This window comes from Barbatula barbatula (assembly GCF_947034865.1).
Source record: "Barbatula barbatula genome assembly, chromosome: 15".
Classification (NCBI taxonomy): domain Eukaryota; kingdom Metazoa; phylum Chordata; class Actinopteri; order Cypriniformes; family Nemacheilidae; genus Barbatula; species Barbatula barbatula.
Genome location: NC_136778.1, coordinates 2,717,804 through 2,742,052, shown reverse-complemented (window position 1 = coordinate 2,742,052; position 24,249 = coordinate 2,717,804). Strand labels below are relative to the sequence as shown.

The window sequence follows — 24,249 nt, the reverse complement described above, 5'->3', positions numbered from 1 at the left end:
AGCGAAGGAAGCATTTGCTTGAGTCTCATCTGTGTCTCAGATATTCCTACCGAGAGAAAGAGTAAGTAATCTCATAAATGTCTTGAGTTTTAGAAGAGATGAAAACATTATTGAAGATCTCAATATGAACTCATCAAATTTACCCATATCCAGATTGTTTTACCTCTACAATCTACAGTCATTGTACACATCCATACTCTTCATTTAACAATTCTCTCGTGTGTTTCTATTTTTATTTCTCCACAGCTCTATATATTTTTCCTCTCGGAGAGCGTAATGAAGGAGTTCAAAGAAAGACAAATGTTACAAGCTATTCCTTTAACATGAATGAACACAGCATCTGATTCTATTTATTTACTCTCTGAACAGCATGGGGTGATGGCAAAGGTCAAAACCCGCCCGTATGTTACGTTCCCTCGTTGATATATGAGATGTTAGGTGGGTAAACCAGCCGTGCAGGTGAACTTTTGCCTCCAGTGACCATTTATCCAGCCGGCTCTGTCCAGACTCCAGAACAGGGGCGTGCGGGGTGGTCAGCAAATTGGATCTGTGCTTTCCCCCCTTTGTCTCTAATGAAAACTGAGCAATGCAAGGAATATATGAACTATACGGCAGTCCCATCTAGACCTATCGCAGGCATCCAAAGAATCTGAAATCTAAAATATGCCGTCTGATAAACAAGCACAGAACGATGCACAAAATGGCCAATGGCGATGACTCACTAGAGGTCTCCGAATGCTAGCAGCGGTCGGATGGAAAAACTTGTTCAGGTCCAACGGATCCAGACGAAGCGCGGTGTTGCGCTGTGACCCTGGAGCTATTCCTACTCAAGCAGAGATGCATACATATCCATAAATTGCAGGCCCGCTGTAGAGACAATGCCGGCGATTGTATGACAGGCAGTGAATCAGAGAGCGAACTACCTTTGACACAGTAGTCGTGTTTATTATTAATGAAAGCTTGCCTTCAATATTTTAACTGTTGTAATGTATTATATATGTAGGATCCTATTACCATGGTTTTGGTCAACAGAACTGAAGAATGTAACGATTTAAACATGCCCTGAAGCTATGAAGGTGTTCATTGGTTGATTTGCACTTGATGGTGTCTCTTAACCAGGAGAAACATTAGCCGTGTGAACTAACTGCTCATTAACAGCTTCTGCTCATCGTGACTTTTTGATCCACAACCTTTTGGCCACTCCGAAGCATCCACAACATCAGTTGAAATGAAAGTACACCAACCCTTTCTCTTCTCTCAACAGGTAGCTTGAAACTAGTAACTTTGTATTTGCACCTATTGTACTATTGCTCTTTTGTGACATAACGCTTATTGCTCCCCGAACGCTTTGGATAAAAGCGTCTGCTAAATGACTAAACGTAAATGTAAATGAAACATGTGATGTGTTTGTATTATCCATTATTACCCTCGCCAGGCACCATTGGTGCCAAAGTCTGTGACTGGCAAGTGTGTGCCAAGCGCACTCTCTTTAAACGAAGGTCACTCAATGAAATAAGATTCATTCCTATCCTTTAAAAGCCTTAGAATACAAATGTTGCCCATTTTCTTCACTTATTCGTCATTTGAATTATTTAATGATCATTGTGTGTCTGTCTATATCATTTTTACCTAATTGATTGTGAACTCTTTAATACAGTTTTTATGACGGATTGACAACTAGCTTAACCATTTTATAACTCAAATACGAACTAAAGAGGTGACTCAAAATAATGCTTTGTTTTTATATTAACGAACGAAAATGCTTTTTCATTTTCCCTTCCAATATCTGCACATAAATATGTTGTTTTTAACATGGCTTTATTCTAAATGCACTTATATGATTTCCTGTAGCTCAGTGGTAAGAACATGGCAAGGTTGTGGGTTCGATCCCAGAGGATAATGCAAAGTAAGTCGCTTTGGATAAAAGCGTCTGTCAAATGCCTAAATGTAAATATGATGATTGACGAAAACATTACACACTGACTTAAAATGGTTCATTTCTATTCGAGAAATGAACCAAAGCGACCGAGAAAACCATTAATGCAGTTGTCAAAAACAAAATGAAAGCGTTCCGACTATTGCCTGTTCAATGGATGCAGTTCTCCCTTTTGCCAGCAGGCGCCGCTGCCTTTCAGGTAAACGCACGCACGGTTTGCGGTGGGAGGAGCTTCTATGGAGTAAACTATCAGCTGGGAGACAGAAGCGGCCGTCACTCGCGCACAGTGCGAGGAGAAGACACGAGCAGCTCATCGCAGCGCACGGAGACGGAACAGACACCTGCTACCGATGCCGGAGGCCGGAACGCGCGTTATACCGCCATGCAAAGAAACGACAGCCAGCTCGTAAGGATCTGACAGGCAAAACGTGGGTACCACTGGGCAACTCGATTAGAAGGTGAGGCTGGAGATGATGTTGAGGATGGCAACTGTGCATTACCGTTGCGTGGAGGCTGTTGTCGTGCGCGATGTTATGGTCACCTGCGCGTAACGCGCTGCGTAAAGGTGCGTTCGTGTCCGATTGCGCGCTGCGTGGAGACAAACTTCCGGACGGGATTTAATGTAAACACATGAAGAATGGATGGATCGGATCACATGGTGATACTTTTGTGTGGGATACTCTTAAGCGCATATGCGAGGATGCCTTGTTTTGGAGATCTACCTGCTCTAACACACCTGTATGTTAAAATGTTCCACTTGAACTAAAACTACACGGCCGTGCATCTTATTTTGCATCATTTAATTGCATTAAACAATAAGTTGCACATTTTACGAGCGTAGATCAAGGAAGGCACAGATCTTTATTTGCAGGTTGAGTTGTGTGGTTAGAGAAGGGGTTGTAAACCTTTTGGGACCCATAATATCAGAATGCTTTGGGGTATTATTGTTAAGTAACTGTTATTAATAATCGGACAAGCAGTATTCTAATCTATCTAGTGTTGATCAAGTTGGGGTTGATCAGTGGTTTGATGGTGGTTTTACATATAGAATTAAGCAAAAATGAATCCAGTTTAATTGAATGCTGTTGATTTGTTCTATTAATGTAAGACATTTAGAAATGCCTTGAAGGTTTTTCTTTGCATGTCATTTTAAACTGGTACAATGTCATAAGACTGACACATCCAGAAACGCTGTTACTGTTTTCGAGTTTGCTGCAATATCTAAGCAAAAGCGATCTGAATTTACCCCTTCAAGGCAACGTTATAGGAATACTTTGAATGGTAACGATATTATGTGTAAATAACAGTAACATGTCACCTTGCAACAAAAGTGTCCCTTAAGTCAACGCACGGCTGTCAATAGTCAATAGCTGTAGTGTCATCTTGGCTTTTAGCTTTATAAACAGTATATTTGACATGCCACTGGAATGCTTGACTGTGGCTTTTTTCCCTGTGCCGTAAGGATAATCTCTGTCTGTCACGTCACGCATGTGCTCTCTTGGGCACACAGAAGCGCCGCTACAGACGTGGCTCTCTGAGGAATAGCAGCTCAGTCATGTTCCCAGACTGAAACATTGATAACATTGGCAAATATATCGTGTGCAGCTTGGAACATGCGTGGGATTAAGGTTTACGGTTCGGGCGGAACGGGGCTGAGATCTCTGATCACGAGAATGAGGGCTCACTCACTCACGAAAGCAAGCACACACATACTGTACGCACACAAATCAAATGTTGTGACACTTCCAGTAGTACTGAAATATGACCGAGGCTCAACTAAGTGAATAAACTCAAGGCTGGGATGCTTCGTTTTATTCTTTATTGCATTTCTGTGGTGCCGTGGTTGTGTTCTGGTTTTGTGGTTTCATTCAGGTCAAAATCAATATGTTTTGAAAGCAGCTATATAGGGAAGAACAAAGAAGGAGTTTTTTGTGTCTTGGCAACGCTGATGTGCTCTCATGGAGTTAATGAACACGGATACATTTCTTTGCAATGAAAGAGAGGTTTTTTTTGCAAGAACACACTGTCAACATACTGAAAACATTGATTGTTGTGTTAAAAGAATGTGGATTTTTTTCTGTATTTGAAGAGAGAATGCAGGTGAGGTGTCTGTGGTAAAGCTCAGGGGTTTCATTCTGGATTCGCTGCGTATATGCTTGATTTGGTGAGAGCTGAGGATAGAACCCAGGTGCTACGTTGCATAATTTTCTGCCTGCTTTTCTCTTTGCTGTCTGCTGTGATGCATTAGGTGTTGTGACCTCAGGCGACCCGCACGGAAAATGTAAGTTAATGTTTAGAAAAATAAAAACACCATGTGATAATCTTTTTCTGCTTACTCGCGGTATAAAGATAAACGCACCTGGAGGTATCATCTTTGACGTGAAGCTGTAGTATGTTGTTTTTTGTACTGATTTGATGTTTCCTTTGTTTATTCATTTAAAAAATGGCCGTCTCCTGAATGATGGACACCCGGGAACGTTGGGGGTCCTTACTGAAGTATTTTTTTGTCTTGGCGTGAAAGGTCCACCTATCGTAATTATATATTTATTTGCAAAGGTGAATTTTTTCTATTTATTGTGTCTTTTATGTATTATTTTGTTAATATATATTTGGTTCAATTTATGAACATTTTAAAGTAGTAAAGGCTGCATCGCTGTTGACGGCTGCAGGATTGCGGGGTCAAACAGGTTATTTTGTATGAGTTTGACACGAAAAATTATCAATTGGTTGTTCGTGATTTGTTTGGCGCAACTGAATGTTTTGTCCTGGATTTTCACAATGTCTGATACATTCAATCAAGCACCTGGAGAATTGGTGAAAGAATGAAGCAGATGCTCCGTTGTTGTTTATTTGGCAGCCGGGTTACATAAAACCAGTAAAAGACCTCTAAGGAATCACGGTTTTCATTGGTTTATTTATCAGTGTGCTTACCTATATTTATCTCACATCTAAATAAACTGATAAAGGTGACGTAAATTGTTTAAATAGTGCTGTAAGCAATTTTAATAGCATGTGCAAAACATCTCCAAAAACTATCACAGGCGGTTATTCAATAACTAGCCAATCAGACCCGCAGAATCGCTGAATCGCATTTGCGCATTATGGATTGCTTATATTTGGTTGGATATCATGTCTTTGTATTGTATTTTTAAAGCTGTTATTTGGCTTGAGTTTTTGACCTCAACAAAGGAAATAGACAATTTTTAAATCCCTGTGGCCTAAATGTGTTTTACATCTTTTCTTGTTCATTATTCAGCATTTAAAAGCGGAGTCATCAAATTCCAAATGGGTTAATTCATCCAATAAAACACATAAATCTGCATTCTTGACAATCTATCGATTCATTTACAACAGATCTCGATGTTGAGTCGAGCGGGCACATGCCACGTCTAAACCTGGGCGCACTTAGTGAATCCAGAGCCGCGGGAGTATGTAAATATGACTCCTGGCACGATCAATCTGATGCCCGTATATAGTCTAAAGCTCATGAGAATGCATAACCGAATTCAAACAAACAGATGGGATGATGTAAACCACACCGTCTCTGACGATAAGACAAATGGAGTACCTCGATTGGTGCGCACGGCGAGGTCAAATCAGAGAGACACGTTAGACCGGCTCATAATTTGTGGATTTAAGCCAGTTGGGAATCCATGGCTCAGTGAATGTCAGGCTGTGTGATGAGAATTAGTATGCGAAATATTCATCTCCCAGCCAAAGCAAATGGAGTAATATACTTGCTAATGTAGAGGGCAAAGGCCTTAAGCGAATCGCACAGTCTCCGAGCTCTTAAAAGGCTGCGCGAGCCATTAGAGACTGTTGTCCGCCATCCGTACCCTCCCCGAGCCGTCACCTCCAACCTCCGTCGCTCTCAGCGCGCAGTGATGTAGGTTCTCTGAGCTGTTTTGAAACTCAATTTTGCCTCGGAGCGAAAATTTAGCATAGTTATATTGTGTCGGAGAATGAGAAGTGCCTCTGACGGTGTCATATCCCCCATTAATGCCGTCATTTCATTTCACATTCATTAGCTGCCTACATAGGCAGGTGCTTTTTAAGGGCTTGACGAGGGGAGACGTGCTGATGCTTTTGTAAGCGGGATTGTAGATTGGGATTATTGCGTTATGTACAGTATATTGACCAAAAGTGATGTCCGCCATCAAGATATATTAAATATTTTGTATGCATGTGGTGTACATGTGCTTGGACCATAAATTGAAACTTAGTTTTGAGAGGAATTAAGGAAAGACGGTTTTGAAAGATTATGCATAACACATCTGCAAAGCTTATGACATCAACACAATATGAATAACTGATATCAATGATTTCCATCTCTCTAAGCTTTTTTTTTTCTTTAGCATTTTCTGTAAATTACAATAAAACATATTTTCGTTACTTCATTGTATGCCGTAGTTTCACCCTTAATCATTTTGTGAAATAAATACCTTTTTTTGTTGTTTATTTATTTTACACACACACAAATTAGAGAGGTTTTAACAGTTTGTCTTAGGAGGCTATGTTTACAATAAGAATGCACTTTTACTCACGCACAAAATTGGTCATACGCAAATCTTTTGCAAATATCGCCACCGGACGCATCCATTTTGTCCACTACAGTTACTGTATATACAAATGTAAAAGTCTAGTTGGTCGGTATTGCTACAGCCTTAATTATATTATCAGAAAACCTTTTTACTTTGAACAGAATAGTTACATGAACTTTGCACAATAATGAAAACTAGGCTGACGTCATAAAATCCAATAATGAGATGAGCATAAAATGTTGATTTCAACCATTCATTTCACTATGATTTCAATCTTGGACATGGCAATACTCAGTCAATATATCAAATATGAATATATGTGAAATAAATCAATGCTACGTTTTCACAGAATGTTCTTTACATTATGTAGGATGATTGATTTTCTTTGTAGAACGACTTTTCACAGACTGGGTCACAGATTAAAAAAAATGATACAATAGAATCAAGCGCTTTGTTTTCTCTCCAAGTTGCTTTAGAAACGTGAACTAGCCCTTTGAGATCAGGAGTTGCAACTCTGAAATTCAAGAGCCCGTGTTTGGTTAAAAATAGACTCATCAGGGTCAGTTAAAGCAGTGGAACGTTGGCTTAATGGCCAGTGAATGTGGTGCTTATCAGAAGCTGTAATCTTCCGCTCTTACATTGAGCCCCTCCCAACAGCACCGTTACCCAGCAGGGTGTAGGTTAAGCAGGCCGCTCTGAAATCCCTCTCGCCCTCGACAGCTTCGCATTTCAGCAAATCCTCAGCACCCTGTCGGCCAGCGCGGCACGTCGCCTCGCCTCCGCGCATTTTTCACCTTATTAGGTTTACGTCCTCCATTTGCATTCCGCTGCCCGATACCGAATGTCATTTTCTTTTGCTTTGCTAAATGTTTCAGATGGAAACAAGTTGTCAGACATGGCTGGAAAGCACGCGGTGCTGTGGGATGTTGCGTGGTGGGGCATTATGTAATAATTTATTTGCTGGGTAAATTATTGAATCTGCCTTCAAGGACAGTTGCTGTATCTAGGGCATTAGAGAGAGTTCAGGTGTAAAAGTACGCCGGTGATTTATGACTTGTTCTTCATGCGTTTGCCCTCTGTGGACCGTGGTTGGGAGACTGGCCACTAAATACCGCACCTCTGGGGTCATCGTGGATGTTTACATGATTTAATAAGAACCTGTTTAAGTGTGCCGTTAACTACCGCTCTCCAAACCCGCCGTCACCTGTCGTGGTTATGAATGATTTATATCGAGGATCTCTTAAGTTGCAGAAAGCATCACGGTTCCCGGCGTGACGACTGTTTCAAAGGAGAATTCAATCCAAGGATGCGTTGCACTGAGCAGATGTAGCAGAAAGAAACATTGGCTGTCATTTGTACAGCAGTGAAGTGAAGATAAGAATAGTTTTATATGATGGAAACTACCGTTTACCTACCATTTGCATGTGCTATTTTCTTTTGTGCTCATAAAAGTATCATGCAATCCCAGAATGCATTGCGCTGAGCTAATTGAACAGATATTTCAAGATGAAGCATAAGAAAGTTGACTACTGATGAAAATCGTTTAATTAAAGTTTCATGTTTTGCTCGTATGTCACTTCAAGCCTGTTCATCTTTCCGTGGCCGACATATTTATTTTTCTGCATTCTCCAAATGTATATTTTCCACACACACTATTGAGCTCTAAAAATGCCAAATAAACCCTAAAAAAATATGTATTTACTGAAAATCATTTCTCCGCCACAGCTAAGAGCTCGCACAAAACCGTAACAGCTTCGGGAGACTTTGAGTAGCAGCTTTCATCGTGAAATAGAATTGTGATGATAAAAACAGCTTGGACATTTGCGCGTGAGATCTCTGATAGCGCACTTACATCTTGAGACGTCTATTTGATGTCTGCAAGACGTTTTTTGATTGGTTGCTCGCACATACATTCGGGAGACGTTTATTTGATGTCATCAAGACGTTTTTTGATTGTTTGCTCATTCGTCTCCGAGACGTTTCGTGTCAGATGTCATCTACAACATCTAGAAGACGTCTATGAGATTATTATTTCGAATGTATGTAAAACTTCCTTTAAAGACGTTTATCAAACGTTCTTTACACACATCTTCAGATCTTTAGCAGACATCTGACAGACGTACCTGTGCTATCAATGCATGCCGAGTTTGAGTGGACACGATGTTGAGAATATGATCATTTTGGAGTATGCTTTCGCCTTTAAATGCCACGCAAATGCTTTTCCATGTCATCTCTTCTGAACGCTAATGTGTCACAGTTTTCAGGTTTTGGGTCTAATCGTCACAGGAAATGATTATAGGAGCGAGTCGCAACCGTACAGCCACAGACGTGTCCTTAAACTCGCTTCATCGCATTCATCAAACGCAATCACAGCACACCTCAGAAGGGATATAATGATATTCATCTCTCTGATATCTGTTTTATCCGACGTGGGAACTATTTGCTCCGGGCGCTCACTTTCTTCTTCAAGTTTAGCTGGAGTGCAAAGGTTTGTTTTAGGGGGAAAGAAAATGATTCAGGTTGTGCTGCTCTTAATGAAAACCGTCTTTTTATTCGAAAACAAAGATATTTTATAGGTCCACAGTGAAACTGAAGTACATCCCGACCGTGGTGTTAAGCTCAGAGGCCGGCAACCTCAGGCACGCTTGCCAATAATCATTGGCACATGAGCGATAACCGAGCGAGAGATAAATATTAAATATGTTTATTTTAGAAAGTCCCTCGCATCCGCTTGCCAAACTAGATTTTTTCCCCATTAATCCTCCCTTATCGTCGAGCAGCAAGTTTTATTTAGTTGTGAACCGTACGGAAAGCCAAACGCTACAGCTGAAGCGTGCAGCACGGATTAAGTGCCTGCTCCACCCGCCGGACAAGAAACTGTCGTGCGTGTCCCGCGGCGCCACTCTGGATGGGTTCTTACTCTCGGAATAATGATAAAAGTAAAAAAACAGGACATTTAAAAGAACATTATTAAAAGAAGAGGTCCACGACACATCTGAATATTTACTGAAACATCAGTAAATATAAAATCAGTTAAATACTCATTTGCGTGATTAATTCACGCCGTGGTGCATGCTGGGAAACGGAGTCCAGCCTCCAGCAGCGTTTTGGCTGGCTGGCTGGTGGTGCTTTACATTGAGATTAGTCGCTTTGTTCCTGTTTGCAACTAGGATTTATGATGCTTTTCACAATTGAATAATTTGATCACGGCACTTGGCTCTGATTTCCATCGGTAGCGAGCAAATTATGTGCCGCAGTATTAATGCTGATGATAAATGTGGAATTGTCACAAACAATCTGTGCCTCTGAAACGCAGTTCAGGGAGAATTAGAAGCGCAGTTGGAGAGGAACAAAATTGGATAAAGTGAGATGATTTGGGTAAAGACCACCATTTGGTGGTTCCGCCGTCGTCATGCTAGATTTGAATAAAGCGGTTGGGAAAATTATACGTTGCCTTCATTTAGAAACACGGCCAGCGGGAGCTCAGTTATAAAGGCGAAACAATGAACCAAATGTTCAGTGTTATTAGATGCTTTAAGAATGAAATGTTTGCTATGTTATGTTACTGAACTGGGCTAAAGTAGCCAGAACTCTTAACATGCGGTGGTGAATGTGATAGAAATGTCATTTTCTCCCCTTTGTGACTCCTAAGAAAAGCCAAATGTAAAGACAGGAAAAGACTCCTTTGAATGATGATCATTTTATCCAAGATTAAATACAGAGTAGCTTTAGAAGCATGTTTGTTTTTAATTTTCAAAAGTTGTTGTCACATCTTATCTGTTTCATACGGTACCTTGGTTTACATCAGCAGAGTTGAGCTTGGCACTAGTTCGTTAAAGGGATGGCTCGCCCCCCCAAAAAATATTTATTTACTCACCCTCATGTCTGTCCAAACCTGTAAGACTTTTCCTCTTCTGCAGGACACAAAAGAAGTTGTTTTGAAGAACGTCGATGATAACCAAACAACTTTCATTGGATGGACACAAAACAACTGAGATATTTCTCAAAATATCTTCTTTTGTGTTCTACAGAAGAAAGACTCGTACACAGGCTTTGACCGAGATTGGGGTGAATGAAGAAGGACAACATTTACAGATAAATGCAAAAATGGCTGATCATTGACTTTACTCCATGTAGAAAAGTTTACAGAAGCAATGTTATTCAACAGAATGGCCATGGTTTGCTATTTTATCTAATGTTTCAAGTGTTTAAGTATTAGTTGGGGTGCTGTATGTATAAAGAAGTTAGGTCACGGCCGTGGGCATTTGTTGCCATATAGACAGAAGAACATCAGAACATTGCCGGAGTTCTAACCAGGTCCAGAAAATACGATCACGTAACCCCAATTTTATCAACCCTTCACTGGCTACACATTAAGTATCGTATTGACTTTAAAGTTCTTTTAATCACTTATAAAGCCTTGAAGGGTTTAGCCCCTACCTACCTAACAGAGCTTCTGTCACACTACAACCCATCACGCTCTCTAAGATCTCAAAACGCAGGAGTTTTGATAACACCTAGAATAACTAAATCCACCAAAGGGGGTCGAGCTTTCTCATATGTAGCACCTAAACTCTGGAACAGCCTTCCTGATATTATTCGAGGATCAGACACACTCGCCCAATTTAAATCTAGATTAAAGACGCATCTTTTCAGCCAAGCATTCACTTAATGCAACATATGCTAAATAAACCACCAGGAGATGCTGACATTAGATATTATTTACTAGAATAATTGGATTTATTATATAAAACACCATGTAGCGTGTTTTACCCTTTCTTGGGTTTTCGTTTTTCCCCTGTAAAGCTGCTTTGGAACAATGCAAATTGTGAAAGGCGCTATATAAATAAAATTGAATTGAATTGAATCAGCGGGTCATGGCGTCTGGGTGAAGTTGGCATTTCAATTCATCCCAGAGGTTCTACATCTGGGCGTTTTATAGTTCATCTGCATCACGCTGTGAAACTTTTTTAAGAATCTCACTTAGTTCACTAAGGCCATTGGCGTAGAAAATAGAGACACAGGTGTCTATAATGTCTTCATTTGCTTCATTGGAATTAAAGAATGTAAAACATTTTATGCTGTGGTTTTATTTTTGGGAGAAATATCCCTTTAAGATCCTTATTTAAATAGTTTGTTGACCCCCAAAATCCGTCATCATTTATTCACCGTCATGTTAACATGAATTCACGGGTTTTGTCTGTGGTCCTAAATAAGAATGTCCAGATATTTCTTACAAGTTGTAGATTTGCCGTGACACAATTCTTGCCGATTGCCGGTCAATTTTAAATGAACCACCGGAAGCTCATTTTCCAGATGATGTTGAGACAATACAGCCCAACTCTTGTTATTAATGGCTTGCCTCTATCTCATGGCTTGTAATTGGTCTCTGGTGATTGCCAAGTCTTTCGGATTAAGAATTGTCATTAAAATTGATGTATTACGCCTGCAAGTCACTTTCTTTGTCAGATAGCTTTTTTTAATCAATTGATAATTACTGAGATGATTTATTGCTTGACTATGTGTTGACAGGTAGACAATAACTGAGATATGGAAGTTTGAAAGCGGACTTTAAGAGACGTTTTACCCATGAATGTCCGACTCCGACCGGTGTGGCGGTCGCCTATTGGTTAAGGTGGTTAGTTTGCAAGTAACGTGGAATGTAATACTACGTGAGCCCATGAATGATATCGGACTTTGTCAATTGATTTGGTAGCGTGAACAGTCATACAGTCGACGTTTAAAAAGTAAACGACTTTTACGCTTTTTTGGGTTTCCTTTACTTGCCAAAGATTAATAGTGATCCATAACAACAGATTCTGCGTCCCATATGCTGTTATACCACTTCGGCATTTGCGTGTTGCTTTAGTTTCTAAAACCGGAAATGGAGGGTCGTGCGGAGCAGCGGATATTAAGTTCATTGATACGCTACAAATACAAGGGAGAGAAGGGACGGCCATTATTTTAAATAAGAATCCCTCTGGATTTGCACATTCCTGGGAACATTTGGGATAATGTAAGATAATGTACAGTAACTGCATGAAATATATCACACCGTGCAAGTGATTTTTGGGATATTTCATAACAAAATTATTCAAGATAGAAACAAGATTGTTTCTATGGGACTGTTTGTAAGAGGAATGTGTGTAATGCATAGAATGGCTCATGAAATGTCTAGAAGATCAAAATTTCGAGTACTTTGGATTTTAACGGATAGTTTTTGGGTGTGAAATACAGTGTCTCTCTATATCGCCAATATCTGGTGTATGTTTATGTTACAGCTACATTGTTTTGAATGCACTACAGGATAGGAGAAAGCATTTTATAGATCCACTGAAGTTCCCTTGGGGGGGACATATTGAGTGCCCCTCTTTAAAAAAAGAGTAAATGACCTCACAATCTGGAAGCTAAAAAGCTGAAGTGCAGAATGATGTCACAAAAATTGTTGGTCCGTATTGACGGAAGTGAAAGACACTATTGTACATTTTGTCAATGTATTGTTTTATATATCTTAGGATAACATATTCAAATAAGTAAAAAATGGTTTAATTGGAACGTTAACATCCCCACAAGGACACACTTTTAAAGGCATAAATATAACCCAATAGACGTTCTCTTTAATCCTGTCGCATTTGTTTCAGCACTGCAGAGGATGGATTGAATGTCTTTTTTTTATACTCCTGTTCTCGCAGTATTCATAATTGAAGATAATCTACCATGCATTTTCTTTATTAATTTCGTTCCCCAGCGCCCTGACATAAAATGTCTGTTTCCCTGACAAAGTGCAAATGAAGGCTGGGAGCCGAAACGGCGAGATCGAGCGTAAGCCCAAACCAACAGGGAAGTAAACGGTCTTGTTTGATATAATGGCAGAACATTTCTCATTTCAGGGCAAAGTAAACACGCATCTAAATACGCGAGCGAGCGTGTGGGCTGAGTCGAAGGGGTCGTGAAATGTGTGAGATGAGGGAAGAGAAAAGCCGAGACTTGGGAATCATTCTGTCCAGACGCGATCTGATGAGATTCTCCTCCATCTCTAAAAGCATTAGGTTAGACAGTGATTGCATTCAGAATCCTATTACGTTTATATAATCGGGCAAAGAAAGGATTATTACTCCCTATCAGTGTTTTGGCCCTGTTCTTTTTGTGTCTTGGTAAAAGGCTGAAATTCACTTGAATTTCACTTGATTTACTGTGTCATGACTTCATCTAGACGGCTTTGTCAGGTGATTGCGCCGTGTGCCTCTCGAATGGAGGCAGAGAAGCGGACGATATTTTATATTCCCGAGCGAAATTTGACGTACGTACTCCATTAGAAGAGGTCCGCTCGTTGCTGCCCGGAAAAGCATCTTTTCAGAATGCTTCTTTTTTGAAACGTCGAGTTGTTTGAAAGGAGTGATGAGGTCAAAGCGTGTGTTCACGGTGCTGGATGTGATTTTTCATATGATGTCATGCCTGTCGAGATTTAAGACATGTATCGTTGAGCGAATGAGGTGTGGCGTGTTTGTACACGGTCATGCAGGCAGGATAGTAGAGATATTTGGGGAATCTTTCTTTCTTTCTTATGGCTCTTTAGCAGAACAAGCAGATTACTTTATATTATTATATTTCTAATGATTATTTTTAGGGTCCAAACTTTTTTCCAAGGTTTTGGTGCACAAAGAATGCTTAAAATACAACAATTACAGCAAAACCTTATCATAGTATTTCATATGGGTTATGGTATATTGATATATTGATATATTTGGGACCCAAACGGCAGTATTGTGAGGGTCCTGTTGGATCTGCTCCATGTATTTTTTATACAACAAAAACTCAATCATATTACGGCATATTTTTATTATTAGAATTTTTATTTTTGCTTTTAAAGCATAAACATAGATGAATACAATATAGCTATATTTATGCTTTTTCTATTTATACATGCTTAAAAAGCATAAATATAAATTCATATATAATACAAATCTAAAATTATAGGATTACAGTTTTCAGGCATTTATATATACGGTTTTATATAAAATAAATAAGTAACCAAATTGTGAGGGTCCTGTTGGATTTATTTTTATGTTGTTTTCAGGATTTGTATTTTTAGGGCACTAACAAGGTTTTGGTGCACTTAAAGGGATAGTTCACAATTCTGTCATCACTTACTCAACCTCGGATTATTCCACACCTGTATACATTTATGTGTTCTCCTAAACACAAAGAAATATATTTGTAAGAATGTTAGTAACCATACAGATCTCATCATATTTATATTTTTCTTATTTCCTATTTTATGCATTGAATAAACAAATAAACTAAATTAATCAATAAAACAAACAAACATTTACATTTAGTCATTTAGCAGATGCTTTCATCCAAAGCGACGTACAAAGAGTTCGGGGAGCAATAAGTGATATGTCACACAAAGAGCAATAGTACATTAGGTGCTAAAACAAAGTTACTAGTTTTAAATGAATTAAATCAATAAAGTTCTTCAATTTAGAAAGTCTTTTGTCATATAAAACCGAAATCTCAGGCAGGACCTGATGTCTATTTCCAAAAGGGCTTGATTTCAACAGCACGGTTGTTTTGTGTTAAAAGATGGTGTCGGCAGATGGATTCCTGTTGACTTCTTTGGTATTTTGAGCTGTTTGATTAGCGTACCTTTAATTTACTCGAAGGAAGCATCAGACATTACAGACTTCTATAGATTGTTGCCATGGCGCCAGACCTAATTTTTATCTCTTGCATTTCATTTATAAAACAGTACAGTAGTCATGAGAAAGATTCTGACTGCTGCTTGGACGGCGAAGGTCTTCTGAATGGTTACTAGGGCACTGCTAGGGTGATAAATGTACGCCTGGGTAAACACATGAATATTAATAATAGTATCTGTGCATTATCATTCATGTCCGTTGCGTAACCGTAACAGAATGTATTTTGCACATTAGGTTTGACACTTGGGGTTAGGGACTCTTCTGTATTTACCAACCCTTCTCTTTTGTTTTTGCAGGCACACCTGACTATACTCCAAAGATCTCATTAGTGTGTGATGAGCATCATCATCCAGCGCAGACCCGAGGTACCGCAATATCTCAAAAGATCCCGTTTTATATCTTTACACCCGCGAGCCTGTCAAAAAAGATACATCAGTTAGCTCATTTATTGCAGTCTGTGTACAGCTGTGCTATATTGTGTTCCCCTTTGTATTAAGCTGAGCCGGGCTTGACCATGTAATTGCTTTCTTCTGCTTGTACTGGAATTTGAGCGTTTTTGACGAAGAAAGACGATATTTCATATAATTTCATCAGTTTTTAGACCTGCCTGTTTTTTCTTGAACTCATTTTACGAATGTTCATGCAAGCATTTCGTTTTACATTCGGACTTCCACGAGTTGTTTGTTTAAAGCTGCAATCTGTCAAGGTTTCGGTATAAAAAAAGTAGTTATTGAGCAAATGCATTCAAATAATCTCAATACTTTACCCCGATCCCCGGTGGTCGTTTTATAATAATGATTTATAATTTGAGCTCTTGGGTTTTGTTGGAAATATCAGTTTGATGTCATTAAGCGTAGGTTAAGTAACCTGCCATTCTATGTTTCAGACTGAGATGGCGAATAAGAAGCAAACTTTACAGATTGCCGCTTTCTTCAACGCATGTTATTTGATAAAAAAGCCCTCCACATTTTTTTGCCACGTTTCCGTATAGTTTGAATTTACGGCGCAGAAGAGCCGTCTTAAATCAAGTCCCGCGCGAGACCTGTAAGAAATCCAGATCTGAGAGGCTGATTGATTGGAAACACTTCCTCAATTCCCAGCAGTGGAATTCCATCATGTTGCAATTACTGGCTGTCCGCACACAGCAGCGGGTCATTAGGAGGCGGGATTACATACGAATAGACAGCCAGGAAGGCCACGCCTCCTCAGCTCTGATTAAATGGACATGATTTAATTGGGTTACCCCACTGAGAGTTCTGGCTAATGGGATGTGGGGCTTTTTGATCATTGGTACGCAGAGACCAGCTTTGACCCGGCTCAAGTGTAGCGGCAGGGCTCGGTATATGGCGAGGTTGATTTCACTTGAGGTCAAGTTTGTATGCTTATTTAAAAAAAAAAACTGCATTTACCTGTGGTCCTATGAGAGTCATTATTAGTAATTGCCGTCATGTTTAGTTATAAAACGCACTCGATCGGGAATATATCTTTATTGAACAACCCAACGTGTTTTGTAATTGGACGTCTTATGCATTGAAAAGAAAGTCAGGAGTCTTCTGTTTAAGTCTTTTTTTGCAAACCTATTTTAAGTCATCAGCTGAAATCTACTACTCTTCCGAGTATGAAATCTTCCTGTTGTTGTACGGTTTGCTAATCTGAAGCTTATTTTCACGGTACATTTTTTGCCAGGCTCGGGAGGGGGGTGTCACGGGCCGGGCCGCCGGTGCTTTCATTAGGCGCATGATGTCAAAACGAAGTTCCCCGCTGATAAAAAGTGTGAACATTTTGGCTAATAATCACGGCCCTCCTGAAAGGCGCGTGCATAATTTTGCGTACTCGTAATTATTAGGTTTTGCATATCTCGTTCATTTGCATTCCTAAAACTTGCGGTCTTTCGCACACCCTGATTAAGACATGTCGGGCGCAGTCGGGGTTATCGTGTGTATCAATGTCTCGCGGTGTCGGACCCCTGGGGACTTGTGCACAGCAGGGGTTAAAATGACATTACATGTCATTTTAAGCGGGTCATTGAGCCTAATGCGTGGGAACGAGCTGCACGCGGGCCGCTGCTCGGGGAACGGGACCTGAACTGTTTAAGGGCCATTAGAGGATCTGCTTTAGCATAAGCACCATCTGAAGTGTTGTAAAGTGCAGAAAATACAGGCTTGTGTCCAAGTGCTAAACATTTATGTTTGGACGGTGTCTAAAGTGCTAACAGGTTTGCTTGATTCTGGAAAAATATGTGGAATTTGACTATAAAAATGTAGAACAAATATGTTACGCCCCCCCCCCGACACTTTTTTACCAAAACCTAAAATATTATTTTGACAAAAATCATGTTTTTTAACGTGTCATGTTTTTATTGTGTTAATTAGCTGTATTTTGTGAGGGATACTTGATCAAAACAACCAAACTGCGGTCTGTTTGATATTACTTGAAATGCACAATAACAAATAGATAAAAAATGCAGTTATCTGTTTTTGCAAATGAACTTTTCATATATTTTTTAATATTTAGTAAATATGTTTTAAAAACAAATGACTACGTTACAGGAAGAACTCATAATTATATGAATAATAATGTTTATAATTAGTACACTTTTACTAGTATAATTATATTAAAGCAAAATCAATTATATTAACAATTATAAGTAATTATTAATGGATAATAAAATAAAAACTGTTTTATAGTAATGGAAATATGGAGCGAAATGTTCTTAAAATACCTTTTCATGGATTTTGGGGTGGAATGTGACCTTCCAAGGTAAAATCAGAATACGAGTTTAAAACAACATGAGCATGAATAGAAGAACTGAATTTTCATTCATTTCATTTTTTGCATCAAAGGAACTACTCTAAAGTAATTAGGGTCGAATTTGATTTTTGTAAGAGCAGAAATGCAGGTGTAATGGAGCGAAGCGAGAGTACAAACTCAGCTGATGGATTTCTTGACTCTTAGGTGCTCTGAAGAGAATGTTACCATTTCCTTTCTAAATGTCACGGCGTTCTCCAACTTCACAGACTGTGTCACCTGCGCTGTCATTGATCGGCTAAGCCGGGCCCTTCATCTCCTGTTTTATGGATGACCAAGCGAAAGATCGTGTCCTCTGTAGAACACAGTATCCCCAGATCGTTGAGAGCCCCTGCGTTGACACGGTCATTATTTGGGCCTGACGTCAGGTGCGACTCTCAAACCATCATGTGCGTAGAACAACAGACAGGATCAAATGATGTGTGAACTGGTAACTCAAGTCGGATCCCTTCACTAGCGCAAGTGAGGCCTGTAACCATAGTAATAGATGTGTAAGAAAGTGACTACTAATTTAGATTTATATCATTCTCTTAAACAAAATGTTAACTTTAAAAGCTTACAGATGAAGTAACACACGGTTTCTGCCAATCTCACATTCATCTTGAGTACCTATACAGTAGTATTGCATTGCATTGATTGATCAAATTTATAAAAGAGAGATACAGCTCTACGGTTATTTCCGGACAAGGACTAGCGCCCGGAGGCATGCAGCACGACCGCACAATACATGATCTCATTGATTCATTACTAGTTCGGGTTGTTTATATTATGCACATACACGCCGATTGCTAACAAATGTGTGACTTAGTTTGACTTACAACGTGATGTTCATGTCCGGCATTTTTTAGCGCTGGGGGTGCTCCATCCATCAGTTTCAAACTATCTAGCGCGATTATATAACATTCATCCCCCGAATGCAGTGAGCAAACAAACACAGCTAAACTTCCGTAAGCCGAGTAAAGCGGCATTGATGGGCGTGCTCTTTCTCACGCTGGCTGGTTGACGCGTGGACGTGCTCTTTCGGTCACACCATTGCGTGCTTTTCCGGAAGTATTCCGGAGTGAATCGCGAAATACTATGTCACACGTTTTTGACAAGTTGACCATGTTAAGCTTGAGAAGCCAGCACGTTTAGCTGTGTAAAGAAGTCATAATGCATGAAATCGCATGTTACCTCCTCTTTAAAGGGATAGTTCACTTGGAATGGAAATGGGTATTTTTATGTCTGGGGTGAACTATCCCTTTAAAGTTATCTTACATTACAATATGCAAAAACCACTAACACAGTGTTATATATTTTGTCCCAAATGTTATATAAAGTGACATGTATGAGTAGTCATTTTGTATTAAAGACTACGTTACTTGTGTCTAATTCATTATTTACATGATCATGTGATCAAACGGTTATAAAACTTGATTTCATTATGTCATCATCTCATTACGTGTTGTACCCTGAATGGTTGTGTGACTAATAAAACTTAAGACTTTACTAGACAGCAAATGTAAAGTACAAACACCTCAAAACTACCTGAACTTCAAGTGTTCGGTGTGTGTGATAATATCCGCGTCTAATACTTCAAACCGTATGTGTTGAGTACTGTCCCGCAGTTGTGAACGTTGCCAGTGCTTCTGGGTGTTTCGAGTGCGTTTCGAAGCGTCCTTGACAATTTCCCAGGTTTGCGTGCTTTCTGTTGTTCATTAATTCCACCGGCATGTACAGTAATCTTATTAACTCAAGTGGGTCACAGCGAGCCAGTCGAAGCAGCTGTGACATACCGTGACATTTGAACCAAACGTTGACCGCCGTTTTCACATTTCCATAATATAATCAAGCACTTCAGATCAGCTCGGTGAATTCACTCTAATGCCGTACAGAAGAGAGAGCGAGAGAACTCAATCGACATAGATTAAGATGGAGAACTTTTATAGTCTCCCCAGCATCAAGAAATGTTCCAAGCTGTAATAGCAAAGCGGAAACCTTTGGCCCGTCAGTGCCTTCAGCGAGCGAGAGAGAGAGACGGGGCTGACCATTGACAGGTAACATCGGCCCTGACACCCTCTTACCCCGCCAGTCAACCTGTCCTGCTTCGGCCTCGATCGTTCTGACAGTCGAGCGCTCCCGCTGATATTTAACCTGACAGAGTACGGTCTAATATTTGGAATTTGCGCTCGGCGTCAACACACGGCTCCTCGAGACTGTCAGCTGTTGACTTTACATCAGCTTAAAAGCGTTTACTGGTTTGTCACAGCGTGTGGGGTTAAGCCGCCTTAATGTTTGCATCGATGTCCTACATTCAACTTCTCTCAGGAGCTAATCATTGAATTTCAATTATGGTGAGTTGAAACGTGCTAATAACTAGATTAAACGCGCTAATAGCTACATTAAAGTTGCTTAAAGTATGCTAAAATAAGGATGTTAAACAAGTGGCTTCTTTAAAACGTCTGTGAACGAGTTTAATGTATGTTTGGTCACGTCTAGATACTTATTTGGTGAAAAGTTCTGATAGATGTATGCACGATATTGTTCGTATCACTTTGAGAGCATTTTTGGGGACACAAATTTGATATATTGATAAAGCCAAGAATTTTTATTTTCGTTTAATCTGCATTTCTAGATGGATTGTGGCCGTTTCAGTCCAGTGTCGGTTGAATTTCAACCAAATCAAACCTCGGGAGTGACATAAAGACATCCAACAGCAATGTCTGACAACAACTGACAAGACACACGAAAACTGTGATAAAATAGGTTATCACATAAAATTTTTTTCCTAAATACACGTACAAATATGTAGTTTTGCTTAACAGTGAATATGAAGTTGTTTTCTTTGCAGTATTTGAGGTCTGAAAAAACATAGAGCATCTTTTCTGTTATTTTCACCAGTTTCTCCAGTTTTCATTTTCTGCAAATAAATGCAAATAGAAGCAATGCTTTATTTGAGAGAAATTTCTTTAGTAGTCCACAGAATGAAACAAAAATGATCATTTTACCTAAACACATATACGTTAACTATAAAAAGTACATTCAGAAAAACTGAAAATAGTTTCGAAATGGTCTTTTTGTTTTTTCCACATCTGTATATTGATATATACTTGATCAGAATGTGTTTTCTAGCAATCCTTTCCCAATCTGGCATTACGAGCTCCATGCTTCACCATGTGAGCTACAAAAACAGTACTGTACACTATATACTGTATATATTCCCCTTAGAACACAATAGAAATGTCAGTAAAAGTTTGCCGAAGTCAGTTTTGTGAACTTGTAGGAGTACACTAAGTCGGCCTTTAGGTGCTTGGAGCCACAAAACTTTACTTTAGATTTCTGGAGGCTTTAAACATTGCAGCAGTTATGCCCACAATATCTCGGTTGTCGAAAACTTTACTGCATTATCCTATTTTATTATTACTTTCCCTTGCAGAAAGATTTCACAGCTGTCCACGACAGGGAAATTAAAACGAATGCCCTTTACGATGAAAGCGTATAATTGGGTGTATGCATATTAATATGAGCGGTATATCTATAAATAAAATTGAGTTGCTTTATTTATATGCGAAGTAGAAATTAAAATGTCATGCGTTTGGTCCCGGGTTGGAGCTTCGCGAGGATTTGTGCATCTTTCATGGCTCGCTAGAATTCTCTGTGTTTCCAAATTATAATGTAGTGTATTGCAAAGCAGCCTAACACTTACAATACAGTGTAATTTCGTTTTCATGATATCACAGAAAAGTGCAGATTGTTGGAACATCTGGATTATATTACCTGTTCTGCAGTGTTGGGGGGGTGAAAAATCGCACGAATGATGCTCAGAGAAGGAATGCAACAGGTCTTACAAACGCCATCCATACTCTCGCAACACGTTCACTCGAATCCTGCTTTTATGTTCAGAATGATTCATCACCGGGCGAATTACAACCGCGTCTTGTGTTGTGTCCTATGTATCATCACACAAGTAACAATCGGTAAACAGACATGTGTCACGGTGTCAATGAAAAGTGCTTCGTTTTAAATATAATTTCCTTTCTGCCGTGCGGAACGGCTTTACAGAAAATCCCATGACATTTAAGGTATGGCAGAAGGTTGAGAGGTTGTGTTTGTTTTGATGGTTCTTGCGAGTGTTTTTCAGATCCATTAGCCGGCTTGTGGTGCCATTAAAAGGATTCCAGAGAGATTTATAGGTCGGCTACATGTGTCGAACAGATGCTGAGCGTGCTCTATAGGTGGAGAGATGTTTGTATGTGCGTGGCCAGAATCTATACTTCAGTTCCAAAACTTAGTGAGCTGCGTAGATAGTCGGCCGCCTTTTGCAAGCTTCGTAAAGGACTCGTTTGCATGAAACATTTATGTTTGGTGCATTTGCTCAATTCTGTTATTGACCCGCAAAAGCAAAGTGGAGCCTTTTTGTACTAATGTATCAGTTTGTGATTGTTGTATTCACACATATATGACAAACACATGACGCGCTGTTTACACAAAAAGCACATCTCAGATGCCACACGTCAATGCGTAATCCTTTTGCTTTTCCTCATGGGTGCTTTAAGTTTGACCTTATTCAGTTTGATGATGTGGGGCTCAGTGCATCGCCAAACCCCCCCTGTTCTAGCTCAGTCTTCCCATAAAAGCCATTAGAGGAATTGCTGTGCTTTATAAAAATCTGCCCTTTGAGTACAGCATGATGGAGTCGGATGAAGACAACACATTCAGCATTGCACTCCAGCCTCTCCAAACCCCGTTCAGAGCATCATCTCATTAAGATACGCGACGGCTGACCTTCAGAGGAGGTTTATGAGATTTCCTATAACCTGATTCTGTGTTTTTATTGTCTCCGTGTTGATGTCAATAGCCTTGTCTCTCTTCTAGTGTTCAATACAGAAGCGTCGGCCATCAGTCAGCGCCGGGGACTGAATTAAATCATGTAAAAATGAACGGGACTGATTATAGGGGGTGTGTGTGTATTTTTGAGAGGTGGGTATGTAGTCATGTTCGACAGAATAATAGGCTTTGTTCATGATAAAATAGCTTCAGTACATACTGCATAGGATGCAGAATATATGCATACTAATTTTATGATAATCAGTTCGCTGAAGTTTCCAAGTTTTGCGAGTTGTCACATCATGTTACAACGTGGCATGTTTAATTCAGCGAGACGTATCCGGTTGCCATCTAGTTGCAGTATATAAATAAATTACATTGTTGCATTTTTCATTAAACTTTTGAAAATCCGATCAGGTGGTGGACCCTAGAAGATGTTTAAAGTTGGATTTTGCTTCTCGGAGATTAGAAATGGAAAGTTGCACATTGCATAGTGGGACACAAAAATGCACATTTTGGCAAATGTTATAGATTACAAGGGACAGAAAAATCCCCAACGGTGCAGCAAAAACGTACCTAAGAGTAACATATACGAGAACGACTCTGAACACGACAGCCCTGCTGACTGTATTTCAGTTTCAAGCGAGTCCCAAAAGCTTTCAACTGTTCCCAGACATTTGCACTGTGCCTGACCCCCGCCCTGACCTCCTGACGCCCGCTGATGAAAGTGTACAACAATGGAAATGTAATGTACTTGTGTGGAGTGGTCTTGGGTTTTGATGGATGACAATATCATCTATCAAATCAGATTCGAGGGACCAGAGAGCCGCCGGTAGCCGTAGAAGAGAAGAACTCGTATAATGAGAAGTCGAATTTTTTCAGCGGGAGAGGTCAGCGGAAGGTTGCAGGAAAATGTGTGCAGAGAGCTTTTCACATTTACATATATTCATTTAGCAGATGCTTTTATCCAGAGTGACTTACAAATGAGGAATTCTTCAATATGAGCAATTCATCCTCAGGGACTGTAACGCGAGGCGTTTTACAATAGTGGACTGTGAAGTTTTTGAGGAAAGATGAGCTAGAAAAGAGATAAATGTGAGACTATATCTTTAAGAGTAATGTTTGTGGTTCAGTTACTGAAAATCATTATTACAAAAATCATTTTAATTTGCAATAAGTTTACAATGCGGCTGGACAGAAATGCAGAGGACCAGGTAATAAACATTCAGATAAATACTGAAATAAAATGTAAGGCTGCACAATATTGAAGATAAATGCCATAACGTGCTAAATAATGTGATATATTGATGCTTAAAGTTTGTAAAATAAATTTGAAGTTGAAATTTGAAACTATATTAACATATGTACAAACATGTTACCCATTTATTATGAAAACTTATAATAATAATAATACGTTACATTTATAAAGGGCTTTTCCAGGTAAATACGATTTTGT

General features: G+C 39.5%; 1 protein-coding gene across 2 annotated transcripts in view; it reads left to right on the top strand.

Annotated features, from left to right (window-relative positions):
- The first annotated feature begins 2,160 nt into the window (after nt 1-2,160).
- Nucleotides 2,161-24,249, top strand: part of klhl29 (kelch like family member 29) — a 173,223-nt gene continuing 151,134 nt past the window's right edge. Inside the window, exons 1-2 of one of the 2 annotated variants that reach the window (XM_079475406.1) lie at nt 2,212-2,394; nt 15,476-15,544. The gene's annotated coding sequence lies outside the window, so the exon portion shown is untranslated. Of the gene's footprint in view, nt 2,395-15,475; nt 15,545-24,249 lie in introns of both variants that reach the window. The other variant, XM_079475405.1, reaches the window with a different exon arrangement.